The sequence below is a fragment of the Bidens hawaiensis genome, unplaced genomic scaffold, assembly GCF_021521415.1.
Source record: "Bidens hawaiensis isolate Kalapana, Puna unplaced genomic scaffold, B.hawaiensis_p1.1 tig00021032_1, whole genome shotgun sequence".
In the NCBI taxonomy this organism is placed as follows: Eukaryota; Viridiplantae; Streptophyta; class Magnoliopsida; order Asterales; family Asteraceae; genus Bidens; species Bidens hawaiensis.
The window spans coordinates 1-20664 of record NW_027493251.1 but is presented as its reverse complement, the minus strand read 5'-3'; the positions used below and the strand labels follow the sequence as shown (position 1 = coordinate 20664).

At 44.7% G+C, this 20664-nt stretch overlaps 1 pseudogene across 1 annotated transcript; it reads right to left on the bottom strand.

Annotated features, from left to right (window-relative positions):
* Window positions 1-704: 704 nt before the first annotated feature.
* LOC143562561 (uncharacterized) lies at window positions 705-20660 on the bottom strand (annotated as a pseudogene). Its single transcript, XR_013140507.1, has 3 exons — window positions 20622-20660; window positions 20155-20557; window positions 705-2044 (listed from the first exon to the last, which is right to left on the bottom strand). The product of XR_013140507.1 is annotated as an uncharacterized LOC143562561 (transcript).
* Between the last annotated feature and the right edge of the window lie 4 nt (window positions 20661-20664).

Sequence of the window (20664 nt, the reverse complement as noted above, 5' to 3'; positions counted from 1 at the left end):
ATTGATATAGGTTGTATTGTTCATAATGTATTATAAGACATTATTGTATTGAATCTTTTACATATAAGTATTTTTATATTTTGCCATGAGAAGGATATATTTCTAAGAAAAATACAAAACAAACATTCTTTTATTGATGCAATGTTAATAAGTATAAAAACAATAAACCTAGTCGTGAGATAACGTTCAAGTATGAGAACTACAGGGCATACTCTTTTTATTATGTTAAATGTTGTGTGGTTTGAGTTTTTAGCCGGCTTAAGGCGTAAATTTGGCTGCCATATATTTATTCTCCAACTAATATCTACTACATGTGTTCGGTGCAGTGGTAAAAACATTGAGTAATCTCCTAACCTCGAAGACACAATTCTCAAAACGATAAGAAAATGCAACTTGTTTTTGGACAAGCAATAAACTAGCAGACGAATAGCCCGTTATTTTCTAGTGTTATGAAAACCTACGGTTATTAAGTGCCAAAAACAATGTTCTTACCTTTGGATAAGTTAATAACGTTTCACAATTGGTCGCTTCATCTTACAAACCAGCTTGTAAACGATGCTCGATGTTATTATATAAAAGAAAATTAACTTTGGTTTGCTTTAAACATAATTAAATATTATGTTTGTATTGTTATAAAATTCTCATTTTTTCACTGACTATTTTAACTTTTTAAGAAAATGAAATAAAAGTTTTGCATGGGAAAAGAGAATCTTGTTTCCAAGAGCTTTGATTGATGGTAAATTTCTGCTGCCGAAACATATAACTTTGTACACGTACCACACCACCACAAAATAATCAAATTAACTTAGAAAACAACCACAATTACTGACAAAATTGGAACCTTTTCCCACCGTAAACCACCACCACCATACATTTGTACATCACCATATTTTCCGATCATCTAACAGCTTAAACCTGCATATTTCACCTGAATCGAACGATTAAACCCGGTTTGCGACAACAAATTCCCCACAACCGAAAGATCTCTACAAAACACCCCTTTAAATGCATTTTTCTTCTCACCTTCACTTCCTTTAATATTATTATTTCTCATTGCCACAATCTCAACTGATTTTGTTGCCAATTGTTGGTGAACATGTTCATCATGTTTTATCTTCTTCCTTTGTTTATCCAATGCTTGTTCATCCAACACTATTCTCATTAGACTAGTGTACCCTCTCTGAATCAATCTGAACAATAACAATCCAGACATTCGTGCTCGCTCTTTAACCGAGTCCACATCACCATCGTCCGAAAACTCACACCGGTCTATGAAACCAATAGATTTATCCGGTTTGTGACGAAGAGTTAGTAACAAGTGCGATCGTTCTAATTCAGATCGTGAACAACCTCTTCTTAATCTGAATAACGCGTAATAATCCACATTTCCGATTTCACCAGAAGCAACTCTTTGTTTTAGATTCTCAATTTTGGTTGAAATTGACCGCAGTTTCGCGGGAATTTCGTTGTATCCGACGGTTTGACGTTTCCAAACCGGACCGGGGAGTTTCCGGTCGCGGAGGATTGAGTTGTGTAATAGTTTCAAGTGTTCGAGATCGTGAAGAGAGTCAGTGAGACAGTTAATCGTTTCGAATAATAAAGCTCTGGTATGCAAAGCTTCAACACATGACGGATCTAAAGACAACGTCCGGTTACAATCCGCAATGGCTTCAGCGATTCGGCCAGCGGATTTGAACGCGGCAGCGCGTTGCATGTAGCATTCGGCGAGGAAGTTTTGAGGAATGCTGCGGCGGCCTTCGATGATTTTGGAGAAATGGCGTATTGATTCGGTGTGTAAGCCGGCTTCCGCAGCGGCGATGGCGGCGGTTTTGCGGCGGAGGAGGAGCTTGATGTGACTGACTAGGTGACAGATGCTCTCGGAGGCTGTTTGTTGCTGGTTGCCGTAGAAGGTGAAACTGTCGTCCGACCAGCAGACGCTTTCGCGGCGGAATGCGGCGGAGGCGAGACGCTTTCCGGTCTGTAATAGAGCCATTGAGTCCTCCATTAATCCTAAATGGCAACATGCTTGACCAATGAAGAAACACTAAGTGACCCCGGCGGATTACGGATAATCTTAGGGTCAAGTAGATGTTTCCCACGAGGGTTAGGTCCGGCAAAGATGGTTATTCTTCTGATGACCTGCAAAACATACACCATGAGCTCGTCACTGAGAAGGGGGGGTACCTCCTTGTGACCACCCTCCGGCTTGAGAATCAGACTAGATTGCTCTGAATATAAGTGTATATTAAGAGGAATAGCTAGAGAAGATATGTGATGATATAAGATGATATGTGATAATACCAGATAATAATACCGTTCCAAGGTGTTGGAGTATTTATAGCCGAAGGTAGGTTTCCAAGCAGGTACAGCCAGCTGTATAATATTCCTTTTCTACCAACTGTGGGCTACGCACGTGCCGTGCTGGTGGTTGGTGGGTAGGCAGCGGCTGATAGTGACATGGCCGGCTGTGTACTATTCCTTTTCCACCAACTGCAGGCTATGTACGTGCCACGATGAGGGTTGGTGAGTAGGCAGCGGCTGATGGTGACAATTTGTACTAGAGCGTGCTCCTCGTCGTACTGTTGTCAGTGAGCTGTCACCCTGTGATGGGCTGCTTTGGTCAGATCTTATCTATTTTGTCCATACCTTGGCAGGTATAGTACAAAAGATCCTCCAGAAGCGTACGGACTGGCTCATTTGGGCGGGAGTATTCCCGCCTTGCTCATTCCTTCTTCAGGTGACATTACTGAATTATTGAGAGTTAGTGCCTTGTGCGTGTAGCCTTACTATTATTGCGGGTAGCCTTCCCTGATGGCTTGTATCCGCAGCTGCGGGAACAGGCGGGGTACTTCACCATTGGGAGGCTTTTCCTGCGGGAACAGCTGGCGTACTGCGCGTAAGGTCTTCATCTCTCTGAGCATGGTGGGTCCTGCGGAACCAGTTGGTCTTTGCGCAGACGTCCCTCTTCAAGGTGAGTCTTGCGGGTCCAACTGGGCTCTGCTGGGACCTACCTCTTCAAGTCCCCCCAGTCCAATGTTCTTCTCATGAATTGTTAATAAGTGAGGTGAACTTTTGGACATAAGCAAGGGGTTTTGAAAAGGGTTTTTAGTTTTAAGGTTTTCCGTGGGGATTCTTCCCGCGGTTTTCCTAATGTCACGTGCAGAAATTTCCGACTTTTCTGCTTGATCTTTGGGTATGATGCGGGTAGGTGTGTAACCTCCTCGCAAGTCAGGAGCGTTGAGTTTCACTTGTGTAGATTCTCCACGAGGTTTTGGTAGTTTTAGACATAGTGATCAATTATGTTAAACAACCAATTCCATCTTGGAGCTTCAAACAATCTAGTTCTCAACGTTCCCGCTATGCGGGGATGTTATTTCCCTTTCCACAAGCATAGCCCAGAAGATTCTTCTTGGTTTTAATTCCCTGCAAGTGCTAAGTATGTGAAGGGTTTCGCCTTGACACTGTACCCGCACTCGTCTTATAGTTACTTGACTTCCAAGGTATTCTTGGCTTCAATTCCCTGCAGGTGTTAGGTATGTGAAGGGTTTCGCCTTAACACCGTACCCGCACTTGTCTTACGGGTTCTTGGTTACCAAGGTATTCTTGGCTTCAATTCCCTGCAGGTGCTAGGTATGTAAAGGGTTTCGCCTTAACACTGTACCCGCACTTGTCTTACGGGTTCTTGGTTACCAAGGTATTCTTGGCTTCAATTCCCTGCAGGTGCTAAGTATGTGAAGGGTTTCGCCTTAACACTGTACCCGCACTTGTCTTACGGTTTCTTGGTTACCAAGGTAAGGGGGTATATTCCCTCTTATTTTTGAATCTTTGTTTCACGCATATTTTAGTTTAACTTAGCAATTTCTTCAGTAGTTTGGATAAGTTAACCTTTCAACGTGGCAGATGATAGGTTAAAGTTTTGCTCTCTTTCGTGATTGTGCGGGTAAGACCGTCACTTTCACTTAATAGGATGGCTAAACTTTACCTATATCTGACCTGCGTGAAGGTTTTCCTCATCTTTTCCTTAGAAATTTTTGCCGTTTCTTGTGTTTATGCGGGTTTTGCCGCCTTCCACACGCAACGACTTACTTCCCCACTTATTTATGCAGTGAATACCGGCATATCAGTGTTTTGAATAAGTATAAAGGTAAGGCTATCAACACAATGTGATAAAGGAGAATCATTTTCATTAGAAGTGGCTCTAGGCCTTTTCTTTATAAGTTTGGAATTGATCTACATATAACATTTGCGTAATTGAGCTCCATTCCATGTTCTTGGGATGGGGGTGCCATCGAGCCTTTCGAGCCGGTATGCGCCCTTTCCCAAAACTTCTTTGATAATGTATGGCCCTTCCCAGACCGGGGCCAGCTTTCCTGGGCGTTCTTGGTTCGAAGCCTCGTTGTTACGCAGTATGTAATCTCCGACATTGAAGTTGCAGAGTTTTTACCCGCGTGTTGTAGTACTTTTGCATTTGTCGCTTGTAGTTCTCTTCACGCGCTGCGACTAAGTCTCTGTGTTCTTCGGTTAGCATAAGGTCTAACCGTCTTTCCGCATCATTGCCTTCTGGCTGAATCAAGACCCTTGGTGAGGGTAGACCAATTTCGACCGGGACCATGGCTTCAGTGCCATAAGTGAGGCTGAACGGGGTTTCTCCCGTACTTGCCTTTTTCAGCGTTCTGTTTGCCCAAAGGACGTGTGGAACTTCGTCCACCCAGCCGGATTTGTGTTCCAAGAGTCTTTTCTTTATGCCGTCGACGATGCTCTTATTTGCTCTTTCCACCTCACCATTACCCTGCGGGTGCGCCACTGAGGTAAAGGTGTAGGTGATTTGAAGTTCTTCCAGCCACTTTTGTAGCTTCTTGTCAGCAAAGTTGGTGCCGTTATCGCTCACCAAATTCTGGGGAAGTCCAAAACGACAAATAATAAATTCCCAAATAAATTTTTTGATATGTTTTGCGGTTGTTTGGGCTAAGGGTTTTGCTTCTATCCACTTGGTGAAGTAGTCGATGGCTACCACTAGAAACTGAACGTTCCCTGCTGCTGTGGGTAATGGGCCTGTCACATCGATGACCCACTTCTGAAATGGCCATGAAGAGGTGACTGGAACAAGTTCATTCTTCGGGCGATGCGTGTTAGGTGCGTAGAGTTGGCAAGACCTACACTTTCTGATGTATGCCAGTGCATCCGTATGCATCCCCGGCCAAAAGTATCCCGCGTTATTTAGCTTAGCTACGACAGCGCGTGGACCTGCGTGTACTCCACAGATGCCCTCGTGCACTTCCCTTAGGAGGTAGCCAGCATCTTGGTTGTCCACGCATCTTAGGAGTGGGCCAAGAAAATTACACCTGTAAAGGATGTCATCGATGAGTTGATAGTTCAGTGCTTTATTGCGTATTTTTCTTGCCTGTGTTTTTGACTCTGGTAGTATACCCGCCGCAAGGTAATTTATTATTGGTGTCATCCACGTTTCTGTGCCTGTTTGGATGACACAAATTTCCTTGTGCGGGACTGATGGTGCTCCAAGGAGTTCAATGCGGATGTCCTTTCCCAAGTGGGTGAAGGCTAATGATGCAAGCTTGCTTAACGCATCCGCAGATTTGTTTTCGCTACGCTTGACGTGTATGACTTTACAATCGTTAAAATCGCGCATAAGGGTTTTTGCTTGTGCGAGGTACAGGGCCATTGTGTCGTTCACGGCCGTGTACGTCCCGTTTATTTGGTTGGCTATTAACATGGAATCCACGTGGGCTTCCAAGTTTTTCACTCCCATCTTACGCGCAATTCTCAGCCCGGCCAAGAATGCTTCATACTCCGCTTCGTTATTCGTACTTGGAAAATCCAGTCGAATAGCGTAAGTGTATTCTTGGCCTGCTGGGTTGGTTAGTTTCAACCCTGCGCCTGAACCCTCGTTGCTGGCTGCTCCATCAGTGTAGAGTCGCCAGACATCATCGATGTCCTGTGCTGGAGAGGGTTGAGCCTCCTCCTGGCACTCTTTCTCCCGCGAAGCGGGGACTTCTGTAATAAAGTCGGCCAAGACCTGGCTTTTTATGGCTGGCCTCGGTTTGTACTTTATCGCGTATTCTCCCAATTCTATTGCCCATTTGGCTAGGCGTCCTGACAATTCGGGTTTGCCTAGAACGTTTGCAAGTTTGAAGTTGGTGAGAATGGTGATTGGGTGACCCTGGAAATATCGTCTTAGCCTGCGTGAAGCCTGTACAAGTGCTAAGACTAATTTTTCCAGGGTAGAGTACCGGGTTTCTACGTCTGTTAGGACACGGCTAACATAGTAGATTGGCATCTGGATGCCTTTTCGCTCTACTAGCAGGACTGCCCCGGTTGCTCTATCTGTGGCGGAAAGGTATAGGATTAATTCCTCCCCCGCTTCTGGTGCTGTGAGCGTTGGGAGTTCGATCAAGCGTGACCGAATTTCCTGAAAAGCTGCTTCCGCTTCTGGTGTCCAGCGGAAGTGCGTTTTCTTTAAATAGTTTCTCAATGTTGACACGAATGGGAACGACCTATCCGCATGGTTTGCCAAAAAGCGGTTAAGTGCGACTAGTCGTCCATTCAGTGTCTGAGCTTGCTTGATGGTAGTAGGTGATTCCATTTTGATAATGGCTTCGACCTTTTCAGGGTTCGCTCTGAAGCCATCTTTAGTAACAATGACTCCTAAGAACTTCCCTTCTTCCATCCCAAAGGAACACTTGCTCGGATTGAGCTTCATGTTTATCTTTCTGAGCGTGTTGAAAGTTTCTTCGATGTCTCTCAACATCGCTTCTGGGTCAGGGATTTTGATGACCAAGTTATCCATGTAGACTTCCAAGTTCCTCCCAATTTGGGCATGAAACACTGTGTCCATCAGGCGTTGGTATGTGGACCCGACATTCTTAAGTCCGAATGGCATCATTTGATAACAAAATGTGTCATCGGGCGTCCGAAATGCGGTTTTGTCCTGATCGTCAACGGCCATGTGGATTTGATGGTACCCCTTATACGCATCAAGGAAGCATTTAAGGCGAAACGGTGCTAACGAATCTACCTTAAGATCAATTTCGGGTAACGGGTAACAATCTTTGGGGCATGCTTTGTTTAAGTCTTTGAAATCTATGCACATGCGCCATTGTTTGTTAGACTTCGGTACCATGACGGGATTTGCAACCCATGTTTGATATCTGCTAACGCGTACGATGCCCGCGTCAAGGAGTTCCTTGACTTGGGTTCTACACGCGTTAGCTTGTTCCGCCCCCATTACTCTGCGCTTTTGTATGACTGGCGTAAAAGCCGGGTCACACTTGAGCTTATGCTCTGCCTTACTTCGAGGTACACCAGTCATGTCAGCTGGTGTCCACGCGAAGATGTCAGCGTTTTTCTGTAGTAAGCGTTTGAGTAAGGTGCGCGTAGGATCAGTGACTGTTGGGCCAATGGTAACAGCCTGGTCAGGGTATTTGCCATTGAAGGCCCATTCTTCTGGTTCGGTGATGGTTGGTTTAGCCATATTTGGTTTGGGTTTTGATGAGACAGATGCGATGCATACCTGGGGAATACCGGTGATCATCGCTACACCCTCAGCTGTTGGCCATCCCATCATGCCGTGGACTGAAGATACCACGGCATTGAATCTTGCCATCCCGTCTCTCCCGAAGAGAATGTCGTATGTGTGGTGTGGCTTCCTCATTACGAAAAAGTCCACGTCTTCTGTGCGGGAGTGTTTCCCGTCTGTGAGAATGACGGGGAAAGAAAGGATACCCAGGGGGGTGTTTGTGCTGCCGTCGAACCCTTCCAACGAGGCGTAGACCGTTTCCAGGCGATCCTTGTCTTCGTCATCTAGCTTGTCGAAGAACTGCCTGTACATAACCGTTGACGAGGCGCCGTTGTCAGCAAGAGTGCGGGAAGTGATGTAGTGCCCCAGCTGGCTTTTGATGACGATAGGGCCTTCTTTGCTGGGTCCTCCTGGCACTCGCGGGAAGCGCACCTCAGCTTCCTTCCACGCGCATGGTTCTGTCGTTCGTCTTTTTCTTCCTCTGACGTTACTATGAACCATGTGGATGCTGATGTCAACGGGCTTTCGTCCGTTGCTTTTGTATCGGCTATCATTCTTCCCTCCATTCTCGATTGATGCCACAAGGTGTGTAAGTTTTCCATCCTTGACGAATGTTTCAACAATATCCCTCAAGGATATACACTCCTCAGTGGTGTGACCCTTTGTCCCGTGGAAGTCACAGGATTTGCTCTGATCCGCGTTATGTCGCTGCCGGACCATTGGAGCTTTTGGCCATGGGAGTTTTTCGGTGGCAAATATCTCCGTGACGCTTTTGGTAAGTGGCGTCCACCGGGGGTTTCGGCATGATGGGTGCGTGTTATCCCTTCCGCCTACTAGAGGGCGAGAGCTGGATGAGGTGTCAAAGTTTACCCTTGACTACCAAATACCTAGCTTCCTCTTTTTGTTTTGCCGGGCGGTCCGGACGTTGTTTTCTCTAGTCCTCTGCGTGTAGAGGTTTGTACTCTGGGGAAGATCCCTACCCAGTTACTTTTCCGTTTCGGCAAAGCGCTTGGCCGCCGTCATGATGGCATCCCATGTGGATGGCATGCCGTCTTTACCCGTCAACGTGCGGATAAGCTCTGGGTATTCGGCGCCCTGGATGAAAGCGGCGCGAACAAGATCTTCGCTTTTGGTGCCCAGACTCAGCTTTTTCGAGTTGAAGCGAGTGATGAAGTCTAGTAAAGATTCATCATCTTCTCTAACGCAGTTGAGGATCGTCCACTGCTCTTCAGTATATTTCCTCTGTTGGCTGAAGTGCTGGCTGAACTTGTGTTGGAAGTCCGCCCAATCATAGATGTGGTGGACCGGTAAACGATCAAACCACGCCCTGGCCGCTCCAACCAGCGTCATCTGGAACATATAACACCGCGTGGGTTCCGTCCAGTTGCTGACGGTTGCCCCCGCTACGAATCTGTTCAAGTGATCATCTGGGTCGGATATACTATCATAAGTGCCGATGTTGGACATCCGTTTGGCACTCTTCGGGGCGTGTAACAACTGCCCAAATCCGACCCGACCCAGGTTCCCGTTTTCGGATCCGATTTTAAGATTTAAAATTTGATTATAATCTTTATAAATTTATCATATATATATATATATTACTAATAATAATAATGATAATAATAATAATTCCTTTCCGCCGTCCCGCCCCTTTTTCTCTCTTGTCGCCGTCTCGCCCCTCTGCTTAACCCTTAAGCCTTGAACCCCCCTTTTCTCTTAACTCTTTGCTTGTCCTTTGGTTCTTCCCGCCTAAGGATGTCTGCGCAGCTCCACGCGCCAGACTCCTTACAAGGAAGCCTGCGTGAAGACCAGCTGTTCCTGCGATACGCGAGGCGAACTGTTCCCATGGCGCGCAAAGGATTGTAGTTCTTCCCGCGGCGCGCTAAGGATTGTTCTGTCTGCCTTCGCCCTCGCGCACTCAAGCCTTCTCGCGCTAGACACTTAAGTCTTTTCTCCAGTTTAAGCCAGCCTGTATGCTTTTGAAATATCTTATCTTCTGTGCTATACCTGCCAAGGTATGGGCACAGTAGGCCAGATCTGACATCTGTCCGAAAAGTCACTTTCGGCGCAGCTTGCTTACCAACCCTCTTGGTTGTCAGAAAAAGTAACTGGCATAATCTTTTAAAATCTTCTTTTCCATGTCTTGAACAGTAACCTGTCAGCCTTCCCCATCCCCTGCAGCTGCCACCATATCTCTTGCTTTTGATATCTTTTGCTTTGATTTGATAAGATCTTTTTCCCCAATTCAAGGGATGTGTTCCCTAGGGTTTTCCTATAAATAAAACTAATTTCTTGGTTAATTAAACACTACACTCAAACACTTAAACACTCCCCAAAATCTTTCTCCCTTACTCTCAGCCGAAGATCCTCAGCGACGCCTCCAACTCCCCTCTTTGCAACCCGTCTTCTCTTCTTTTCTGCCCAGAAATCTCGGTAAATATATAATATATAATTTTTTTTAAATAATTTGTTTAAGTGACTTACATATATTCAAGACATAAAAACCAATCATTAAACCAATAACCTCTTATTTATAGGTTAACTTTCGCTTGTTTAAAAGTTGGTTCTTGCATTATCTTTCAACGCACCTTTTACAAGTGAGTAATCTCGTACCTAATCCCCTTTTATTTTTAACGTTTTGGGATGTTCATGTGTTCGTACAACTTGAGTCTTAAACTTGTTTATGAAATTATGTGCGCAAAACCCATGTGTTATGGACGTTTACTAGTGTTGTATATTTGTATGTGTTGATCATTAACCGCTTTGATCGGCCTATTCCGAAGTTTTCATGGATCCATTAGATAAACACGGGAGACCTATTGTTACGATTTTCTTGGGTTGTTTGCACACACACACGAATGATTATTTGTTTTTGCTCGATTTGGAGCACGCTATGAACTATGAGCTATGATCTATTTAGGCTTGATCACAATCTGTTTACAAACTATGTTGAACACCAGTTATACACATGTTGCGCGCAGTGCTTTGTTATTATCTATTTATATCTATTAAACTTGATTTTTCACCGACACGCAAGTGTTGACGTTTTATTTTAACACATGTTCAGGTTTGCTGTAGCTGCTTTTGGAAACTCGAGGACACGTAGGATGTTTTCTTTTACTTTGGACCTAGTTTAAAATATAACAAGACAAATTTATGTATTTGAATATTATGAGTTATGATATGTGATTTATGTTACTTTATGGTGTGTTATGCGCATGCGCAATGAAATGTATTTATTAAATATTGACACCCAAATAGTGTCACGAGTAATGAAACAATTCGTAGCGCCCCGATGTATAATCCGCCATCGGTCGGGGTGTTACGGATTGGTATCAGAGCTCCGTGACTTTAGGATTAGGTGGTTAGACGTAATGACCTAGAATACCTAAGAGTCCCTTCTCGCGCATGAGAAAAAATCTCATGATTGCGCGCTAATTGTTAATTACTCGATATTTATAAAATATGCTTGCGCATACGCAGCACATGATTTCATGTTTTATCCGCGATCTTTCGATTTTTATTGTTAAATTTCAATTCGTTTCTTTACTTACATATTCGTTTGTTGTTGGGACTTAACATGGAAAATCCGAAAAGTCATGGTGATACATGAATAGTTGATTTTCAATCCCCATTAACTTTATGTTCTAAAATTGAAGATTTGAAAAGTCATGGTGATACATGAATTGTCAACCTCCAATACTCATTTACTCGTATATTTTAAATTGAAGATTTGAAAAGTCATGGTGATACATGAATTGTCAACCTCCAATACTCATTTACTCGTATATTTTAAATTGAAGATTTGAAAAGTCATGGTGATGCATGAATTGTCGATTTTCAATTCGAATTCATTACCTGTATTAAGTTTGCATTTAAATTCATATTTTACTTCAAAATTTGATAACATTTAACTCCGCGAAACAAGCTTTACAATGATATACTTTGCGCTAAAACGATTTCCCATACCAAGATATTAACAAAAACTAAAACTTTTATAGAATGCCTCCGCTATCAGCTCGCCGTCATCAGAGGAGAGAAGCCTCGCGCAGACGTATGCAGCGTCGTTCCCAGGAAATGGCCGCCGCAATAGCCCAAGCCTTAAATCAAAATAATACCAACCCCTCCGGATACAATATTAAGTCCTTTAATGCGGGTAACCCTCCGAAATTCACAGGGCTCGAAGGAGCCACCGTAATGCTCCAATGGCTCGAGAAAATTGAGAACACCTTCCTCAATACCCATTGCCCTCCAGACCGACGAACCTTATACGCCTCAAGTGTCCTGGAATCAAGGGCGCTTACATGGTGGAACGGAGTAGCTCACGCGCGTGGCGCAGAGGCTGCTTCTAGCATGCTCTGGGAGGAATTCAAGGATCTTTTGACTCGAGAATTCTGCCCTCCCAACGAAGTAAAGCGCCTTGAGGAGGAATTTTGGAACTTGAAACAGTACAGTGGCGAAGCGCGCGAGTACGCTACGCGCTTTCACGAACTAAGTTTGCTTGTCCCGCACCTAGTTACCCCTTCCCGCCGCGCCATCGAAAAGTTTCTTGGGGGTCTCCCCATGGAAATTCAAGATTCTGTATGGGCCAGGAACCCAGTAACCCTCTCTGACGCCATCGAGTTGGCCGCTGTGCTCAGCGACAACCATGTCAGGGCAGGAACCCTGTTCCTGCGGGGAGCCGAGAAGACCAAACTCACCAAGACTGTCCCAGAACCAACAGAAACTAAGCCAGAACCCTCAAACCGTAACAACCTCAAACGCAGGCACAAACCCAATCATCAAGCCTACGCGCTTACCAACCCGCTCATTGTCCAGCAACCCGCCTACCAACCTCCAGTACACGCTCCTAACCCACTGTCAACCTACCCAACACCCACTGTAGTCCATAACTATGCCTTAACCAATTCCGCGCTCCCTGCCCCGTCAACTAAGAAACCTTACACAGGAAACCAACCCTTTTGCCCAACCTGTAAACTTCATCACCCAACTCAAGCCCCGTGTCGACAATGCAACAGATGTGGCCGTATTGGTCACACTGCTGAGTACTGTAGAGTCCTTCCCGCCAACCCAATCGCGCAAACACCACCAACCTACCCGCAAAACCCACAATCAACATACCATAATCCACGACCCAGGTCGTGCTATAACTGCGGTGACCCCAGTCATTTCCGGAACGCGTGCCCGAGACTACAAGTACAAATTACGCAAGCTAATCCGGTTAACCAAATTTCAAACCAAGTGGCGCGCGGACGAGCTTTTAATATGACCGTGCACCAAGCGCAAGCGAATAATGACGTGGTTAATGGTACATTTTTACTTAACGGACAATATGCATCTATACTTTTTGATACTGGCGCCGATAGGAGTTTTATTTCTCGCGCATTTGAACAAAAACTTGCGCGACCGCGAATAAACTTAAACGGAAACTTTACAGTTGAAATGGCTAACGGTGAAACAATTATAATAAACTCCGTGATCAAAGATTGCACGCTTAACCTTAATGAACACGATTTTCTAATCGACCTCATTCCCATGCCTCTTGGAAGTTTTGATGTTATTATTGGTATGGACTGGCTCTCGCAAAATCGCGCCGAAGTAATCTGCGCCAAGAAATTGATTCGCATTCCTCGGGAAAATGGTCAAGATCTTCATATCTACGGCGAGAAACCATCTAACGGTCTTAAACTTATGTCATGCACTGAAGCCCGAAGACTTTTACGAAAGAAATGTGTCGCGTTCTTAGCTCATGTGGCCAAACCCGATGAAGGAAAGAAGAAACTTCATGAAATCCCCATCGTGCGTGACTTTCCTGAAGTCTTTCCCGAAGATCTTTCTGGTTTACCTCCCGCTCGGGAAGTCGAGTTTCGTGTTGATCTTGTTCCTGGTGCATCCCCCGTAGCCAAATCTCCTTATCGACTTGCACCCGCTGAAATGCAAGAATTAGCAAGTCAACTTCAAGAGTTGACCGATAAAGTATTCATTCGCCCTAGCTCTTCGCCGTGGGGTGCTCCGGTTTTGTTCGTTAAAAAGAAAGACGGTTCGTTTCGCATGTGTATCGATTACCGCGAGCTGAACAAGCTCACCATTAAGAACCGGTACCCCTTACCGCGTATTGACGACCTCTTTGACCAACTCCAATGTGCATCTTGTTTCTCCAAAATCGATCTCCGTTCTGGCTATCACCAGTTGCGTATCCGCGAAGAAGATATTCCCAAAACTGCCTTTCGAACCCGCTACGGTCATTTTGAATTCTTGGTCATGCCCTTCGGTTTAACCAACGCACCCGCTGTCTTCATGGATCTAATGAACCGGGTGTGTAGGCCTTTCTTGGACCAATTCGTGATCGTGTTATCGATGACGTTCTGGTATATTCCAAAACCAAGGCCGAGCATGAACAACATCTTCTGTTGGTGTTGCAAAAGCTTCGAACCGAACAACTCTATGCCAAACTCTCCAAGTGTGAGTTTTGGTCTGACGAAGTACAGTTTCTTGGTCATGTTGTAAACAAGATGGGTATTCATGTCGACCCATCCAAAATTGAAGCAATCAAGCACTGGATTACACCGACAACTCCTACCGAAATCCGTTCCTTTTTGGGCTTAGCTGGTTACTACCGGCGATTCATTTCGAACTTCTCAAAAATCGCCTTGCCTTTAACGGCTTTAACGCACAAAGGCAAACCGTATATTTGGGGCTCGAAGCAAGAAGAAGCCTTTCAAACGCTCAAGCGAAAGTTGTGCGAAGCTCCTGTTCTAACGTTACCAGAGGGTACTGACGACCTTGTCGTTTATTGTGATGCCTCCAACCAAGGTCTCGGTTGTGTACTTATGCAACGAGGCAAGGTTATCGCTTACGCGTCAAGGCAACTCAAAATTCATGAAAAGAATTATACGACTCACGACCTCGAACTGGGCGCAGTTGTATTTGCCTTAAAAATCTGGAGACACTACCTCTATGGTACTAAGTGCATCATTTACACCGACCATAAAAGCCTTCAGCACATTTTTGATCAAAAGGAACTTAACATGAGACAACGCCGATGGAACGAACTCATCAGCGATTACGATTGTGAGATCCGATATCACCCTGGAAAGGCTAATGTGGTAGCCGATGCGCTCAGCCGCAAACCCAGTCAACTCAACTGTATTTTGCCGCGCACGCAGCTTCACTTCGCGCCGATCCAAAGCAATCTTGAATCGCGCATTCGCGACGCGCAGCGCGCATCGATCAGCAAAGGCAACCTACGCGCCGAGTTAGCTTGTGGTGCGGAAGCGCATCTAGTCCCTAACCTGAATGGAACTCTCTGTTATCTCAATCGCATCTGGATTCCCAATGATGAGATTCTTCGCACTGACATACTGAGTGAAGCGCACAAAACTCGATATTCCATTCATCCTGGCGCTGACAAAATGTACAAAGATTTGCGCCTTACTTATTGGTGGCCCGGTATGAAAAAGGATATTGCTGTGTTCGTAGCTAAATGCCTAACTTGTTCTAAGGTAAAAGCTGAACATCAACGCCCATACTGGTTTGCTCGAACAACCAGAAATTCCTACGTGGAAATGGGAAAGTATAGCAATGGACTTTATCACCAAGTTACCCTCAACCGCAAGCAAACATGATAGCATTTGGGTAATAGTGGATCGATTGACCAAGTCTGCCCACTTTCCTGCCCATTCGTGAAACCTACCGTGTTGAACAATTTGCGCATCTATATGTCAAAGAAATTGTCTGCCGTCATGGTACTCCCTTGAGCATCATATCCGATCGCGATGGCCGTTTTATATCTCGCTTTTTGGAAATCTCTCCAATCTGCGTTAGGAACTCGTTTGGACATGAGTACAAGCATATCATCCTCAGACTGACGGACAGTCTGAGCGAACCATCCAAACCCTTGAGGATATGCTTCGATCTTGTGTTCTTGATTTTGGAGGTAATTGGGATTCACACCTACCTCTGACCGAGTTCTCTTATAATAACAGCTATCATTCCAGCATCGGTATGGCCCCATTTGAGCACTTTACGGTCGAAAGTGCCGCTCGCCGATTTGTTGGAACGAAGTGGGTGAAGTTCAAATCACAGGACCCGAACTAGTTCAAGAGACAACCGATAAAATCGCCAAGATCCGTGATCATCTGCTGACTGCCAGAAGCCGACAGAAGAGTTACGCAGATCGCAGCGGGAAGCCTCTCGAATTTCTAGTTGGTGATCTTGTCCTCCTCAAAGTGTCGCCCTGGAAGGGTGTTGTCCGCTTTGGGAAGAAAGGTAAGCTTGCACCTCGTTATGTTGGTCCGTTCAAGATTCTTGCGAGAGTGGGAAAGGTTGCCTACAAACTGGACCTGCCGCCCGCGCTCAGCAATGTGCATCCAACATTCCATGTATCCAGTCTCAAAGAATGTTTAGCTGACGAGAACCTCCACATACCACTTGATGAAGTTCAAGTTGATGAGTCTATGCATTTCATTGAGAAGCCTGTTGAGATTATGGATCGCGAGGTGAAGCAAACCAAGCGCAGTCGCATCCCTATTGTCAAAGTTCGCTGGGAGTCCAAGCGCGGAGCCCGAGTTCACTTGGGAAAGGGAAGATCAAATGAAGATCAAATACCCGCACCTTTTCTCTGCGCATCCTACTTCGAGATAAATTTCGGGACGAAATTTCTTAAAGTAGGGGAGACTGTAACAACTGCCCAAATCCGACCCGACCCAGGTACCCCGTTTTCGGATCCGATTTTAAGATTTAAAATTTGATTATAATCTTTATAAATTTATCATATATATATATATATATATATATATATATATATTATATATATTACTAATAATAATATGATAATAATAATAATAATAATTCCTTTCCCCGCCGTCCCGCCCCTTTTTCTCTCTGTCGCCGTCCCATCCCTCACTGCTTAACCCTTAAGCCTTGAACCCCCCTTTTTCTCTTAACTCTTTGCTTGTCCTTTGGTTCTTTCCCGCCTAAGGATGTCTGCGCAGCTCCACGCGCCAGACTCCTTACAAGGAAGCCTGCGTGAAGACCAGCTGTTCCTGCGATACGCGAGGCGAACTGTTCCCATGGCGCGCAAAGGATTGTAGTTCTTCTCCCGCGCGCGCTAAGGATTGTAGTTCTCTTCCCGCGGCGCGCTAAGGATTGTTCTGTCTGCCTTAGCCCTCGCGCACTCAAGCCTTCTCGCGCTAGACACTTAAGTCTTTTCTCCAGTTTAAGCCAGCCTGTATGCTTTTGAAATATCTTATCTTCTGTGCTATACCTGCCAAGGTATGGGCACAGTAGGCCAGATCTGACATCTGTCCGAAAAGTCACTTTCGGCGCAGCTTGCTTACCAACCCTCTTGGTTTGTCAGAAAAAGTAACTGGCATAATCTTTTAAAATCTTCTTTTCCATGTCTTGAACAGTAACCTGTCAGCCTTCCCCCATCCCCTGCAGCTGCCACCATATCTCTTGCTTTTGATATCTTTTGCTTTGATTTGATAAGATCTTTTTCCCCAATTCAAGGGATGTGTTCCCTAGGGTTTTCCTATAAATAAAACTAATTTCTTGGTTAATTAAACACTACACCTCAAACACTTAAACACTCCCCCAAAATCTTTCTCCCTTACTCTCAGCCGAAGATCCTCAGCGACGCCCTCCAACTCCCCCTCTTTGCAACCCGTCTTCTCTTCTTTTCTGCCCAGAAATCTCGGTAAATATATAATATATAATTTTTTTTAAATAATTTTGTTTAAGTGACTTACATATATTCAAGACATAAAAACCAATCATTAAACCAATAACCTCTTATTTATAGGTTAACTTTCGCTTGTTTAAAAGTTGGTTCTTGCATTATCTTTCAACGCACCTTTTACAAGTGAGTAATCTCGTACCTAATCCCCTTTTATTTTTAACGTTTTGGGATGTTCATGTGTTCGTACAACTTGAGTCTTAAACTTGTTTATGAAATTATGTGCGCAAAACCCATGTGTTATGGACGTTTACTAGTGTTGTATATTTGTATGTGTTGATCATTAACCGCTTTGATCGGCCTATTCCGAAGTTTTTCATGGATCCATTAGATAAACACGGAGACCTATTGTTACGATTTTCTTGGGTTGTTTGCACACACACACGAATGATTATTTGTTTTTGCTCGATTTGGAGCACGCTATGAACTATGAGCTATGATCTATTTAGGCTTGATCACAATCTGTTTACACACTATGTTGAAACACCAGTTATACACATGTTGCGCGCAGTGCTTTGTTATTATCTATTTATATCTATTAAACTTGATTTTTCACCGACACCGCAAGTGTTGACGTTTTATTTTAACACATGTTCAGGTTTGCTGTAGCTGCTTTTGGAAACTCGAGGACACGTAGGATGTTTTCTTTTACTTTGGACCTAGTTTAAAATATAACAAGACAAATTTATGTATTTGAATATTATGAGTTATGATATGTGATTTATGTTACTTTATGGATGTGTTATGCGCATGCGCAATGAAATGTATTTATTAAATATTGACACCCAAATAGTGTCACGAGTAATGAAACAATTCGTAGCGCCCCGATGTATAATCCGCCATCGGTCGGGGTGTTACAGGGCGATTGCTTCCGCAATGTCCCTTACAAACTTGGACGTTCCCCAGCATTGCAACAGTTGGTCTAAAGGTTTTGGAGAAGTCACGTGGGTTTCCCCCCGCGTTCCTTGGTTTGAAGGTTTCTCCAAAATTCCTTCTTGGTTGGAAGTCCGTTTCCTTGCGCTTCCCTTTCGCCCTATGACGAGGGTTTGCGTCACTGTCGGACTCCTCCCAATCATCATCCAAGTACTCTCGCACTCATTGCTCATGTTGAGCTGTTGTCGAGTGCTTCCGAATTCGTCAGCCCTGTTGGAGTGAACGTAAGCGTTCATCCAACTCAGCTTGGAATTCCTTCTGACGTGCTTCCGCCCACGCTTTAACTTGATCAAGTGTTTGGCGGGGAGCCTCGTCTGTTGTCCTCTCCAACGGGTATCGGTGAATCCCAGTGAAGGATTGTTTACTGCACTTGCCCCGGCTTGGGTAACCGGGGTAGTGTTCGTAAAAATTGTGTACTCGTCGGTGTTCCCCCCAGTAGCTGGGGTTGTGGTTACCCGGGGTTTCTTGGTCACTCGCTGGCCTTGGCACCGGAGTAACCTTAACCATCTTTCCAGAGGTTTTGAAAAAACTGAGAAAATTAGTTCTAGCTTTTATGCACGGATGACGCCAATGAAGAAACACTAAGTGACCCCCCCCGGCGGATTACGGATAATCTTAGGGTCAAGTAGATGTTTCCCACGAGGGTTAGGTCCAGCAAAGATGGTTATTCTTCTGATGACCCTGCAAAACAGACACCGTGAGCTCGTCACTGAGAAGGGGGGGTACCTCCTTGTGACCACCCTCCCGGCGTGAGAATCAGACTAGATTGCTCTGAATATAAGTGTATATTAAGAGGAATAGCTAGAGAAGATATGTGATGATATAAGATGATATGTGATAAAACCAGATAATAATACCGTTCCAAGGTGTTGGAGTATTTATAGCCGAAGGTAGGTTTTCAAGCAGGTACACAGCCAGCTGTATAATATTCCTTTTCTACCAACTGTGGGGCTACGCACTTGCCGTACTGGTGGTTGGTGGGTAGGCAGCGGCTGATAGTGACATAGCCGGCTGTGTACTATTCTTTTTCCACCAACTGCAGGCTATGTACGTGCCACGATGAGGGTTGGTGAGTAGGCAGCGGCTGATAATGACATTTTGTACTAGAGCGTGCTCCTCGTCGTACTGTTGTCAGTGAGCTGTCACCCTGTGATGGGCTGCTTTGGTCAGATCTTGTCTATTTTGTCCATACCTTGGCAGGTATAGTACAAAAGATCCTCCAGAAGCGTACGGACTGGCTCATTTTGGGCAGGAGTATTCCCGCCTTGCTCATTCCTTCTTCAGGTGACATTACTGAATTATTGAGAGTTAGTGCCTTGTACGTGTAGCCTTACTATTAGTGCGGGTAGCCTTCCCCTGATGGCTTGTATCCGCAGCTGCGGGAACAGGCGGGGTACTTCACTATTGGGAGGCTTTTCCTGCGGGGGGGGGGGGAGGGGGAACAGCTGGCGTACTGCGCGTAAGGTCTTCATCTCTCTGAGCATGGTGGGTCCTGCGGAACCAGTTGGTCTTTGCTCAGACGTCCCTCTTTAAGGTGAGTCTTGCGGGTCCAACTGAGCTCTGCTGGGACCTACCTCTCCAACCTAGAATCAAGTACCAGAATAGTAAAAAGTCAATTAGAATGCGCAATGGCATTTGAAAAAATTGAGCAATTTGGGGAAAAAAAGATAAAAATGTGATACTGAATGTAGTCCGTCACATTCCTGTGTTGATATTTCCGTCCAACAGACCGGTAAACTACCGGTTTGTTATAGATAACCTTAATTTATATAAATTGTGGCTAAGTTGAAGGTAGTCAATTCATCTTAATCACCAGAGAGCATTTACACGGATCTAGACGTGATTCAGAACTGTTTCTTAACAAACAAATATCATCGAACAATCAATCGATTGATTTTAACCTAATTCAAAGCAATTTAAACGAGAGAAACACGAAGAAACAAATCAATACCCTCCATTCACCTTCTCTGTTACGATTTTTAACAATACCAGCCATAACTTTCTTCTTCAAATCGGAAACAGAGAAACACATACACGATTGCTCGGATCGTGTATCCGAATCTGCATCTCCGGACAAAAGCTTAGCTCGCTCTCTTGAATTGTTATCAAAACGACGACGATGACGATGAATTATATGATGTCAATTTGAGGCTCGGAATGTAATCCTGAAGCATATCCGCAACTTCTTTAAACCTTCTGAGATGAAGCAGAGCCGTAGCTTTCAACTCCATAGCCGCCTCACACCTCGAAGATAAAGCTAGGGCTGCATCAAGCAAGCTAATTGCCGATGCAATGTTGCTATGCTCTTCAGAATCAATTAGCGTTCTAGCATCTTTCACATACATATCAACAATCTGAAAACACATTTCGATCAGAAACTGAGTTTGTAAATTGAAAACTGAATATTAAAATCAATACCTGTTTGTTGGTGAGCCACCAGTGCTTTTTTTTCAATGCATCC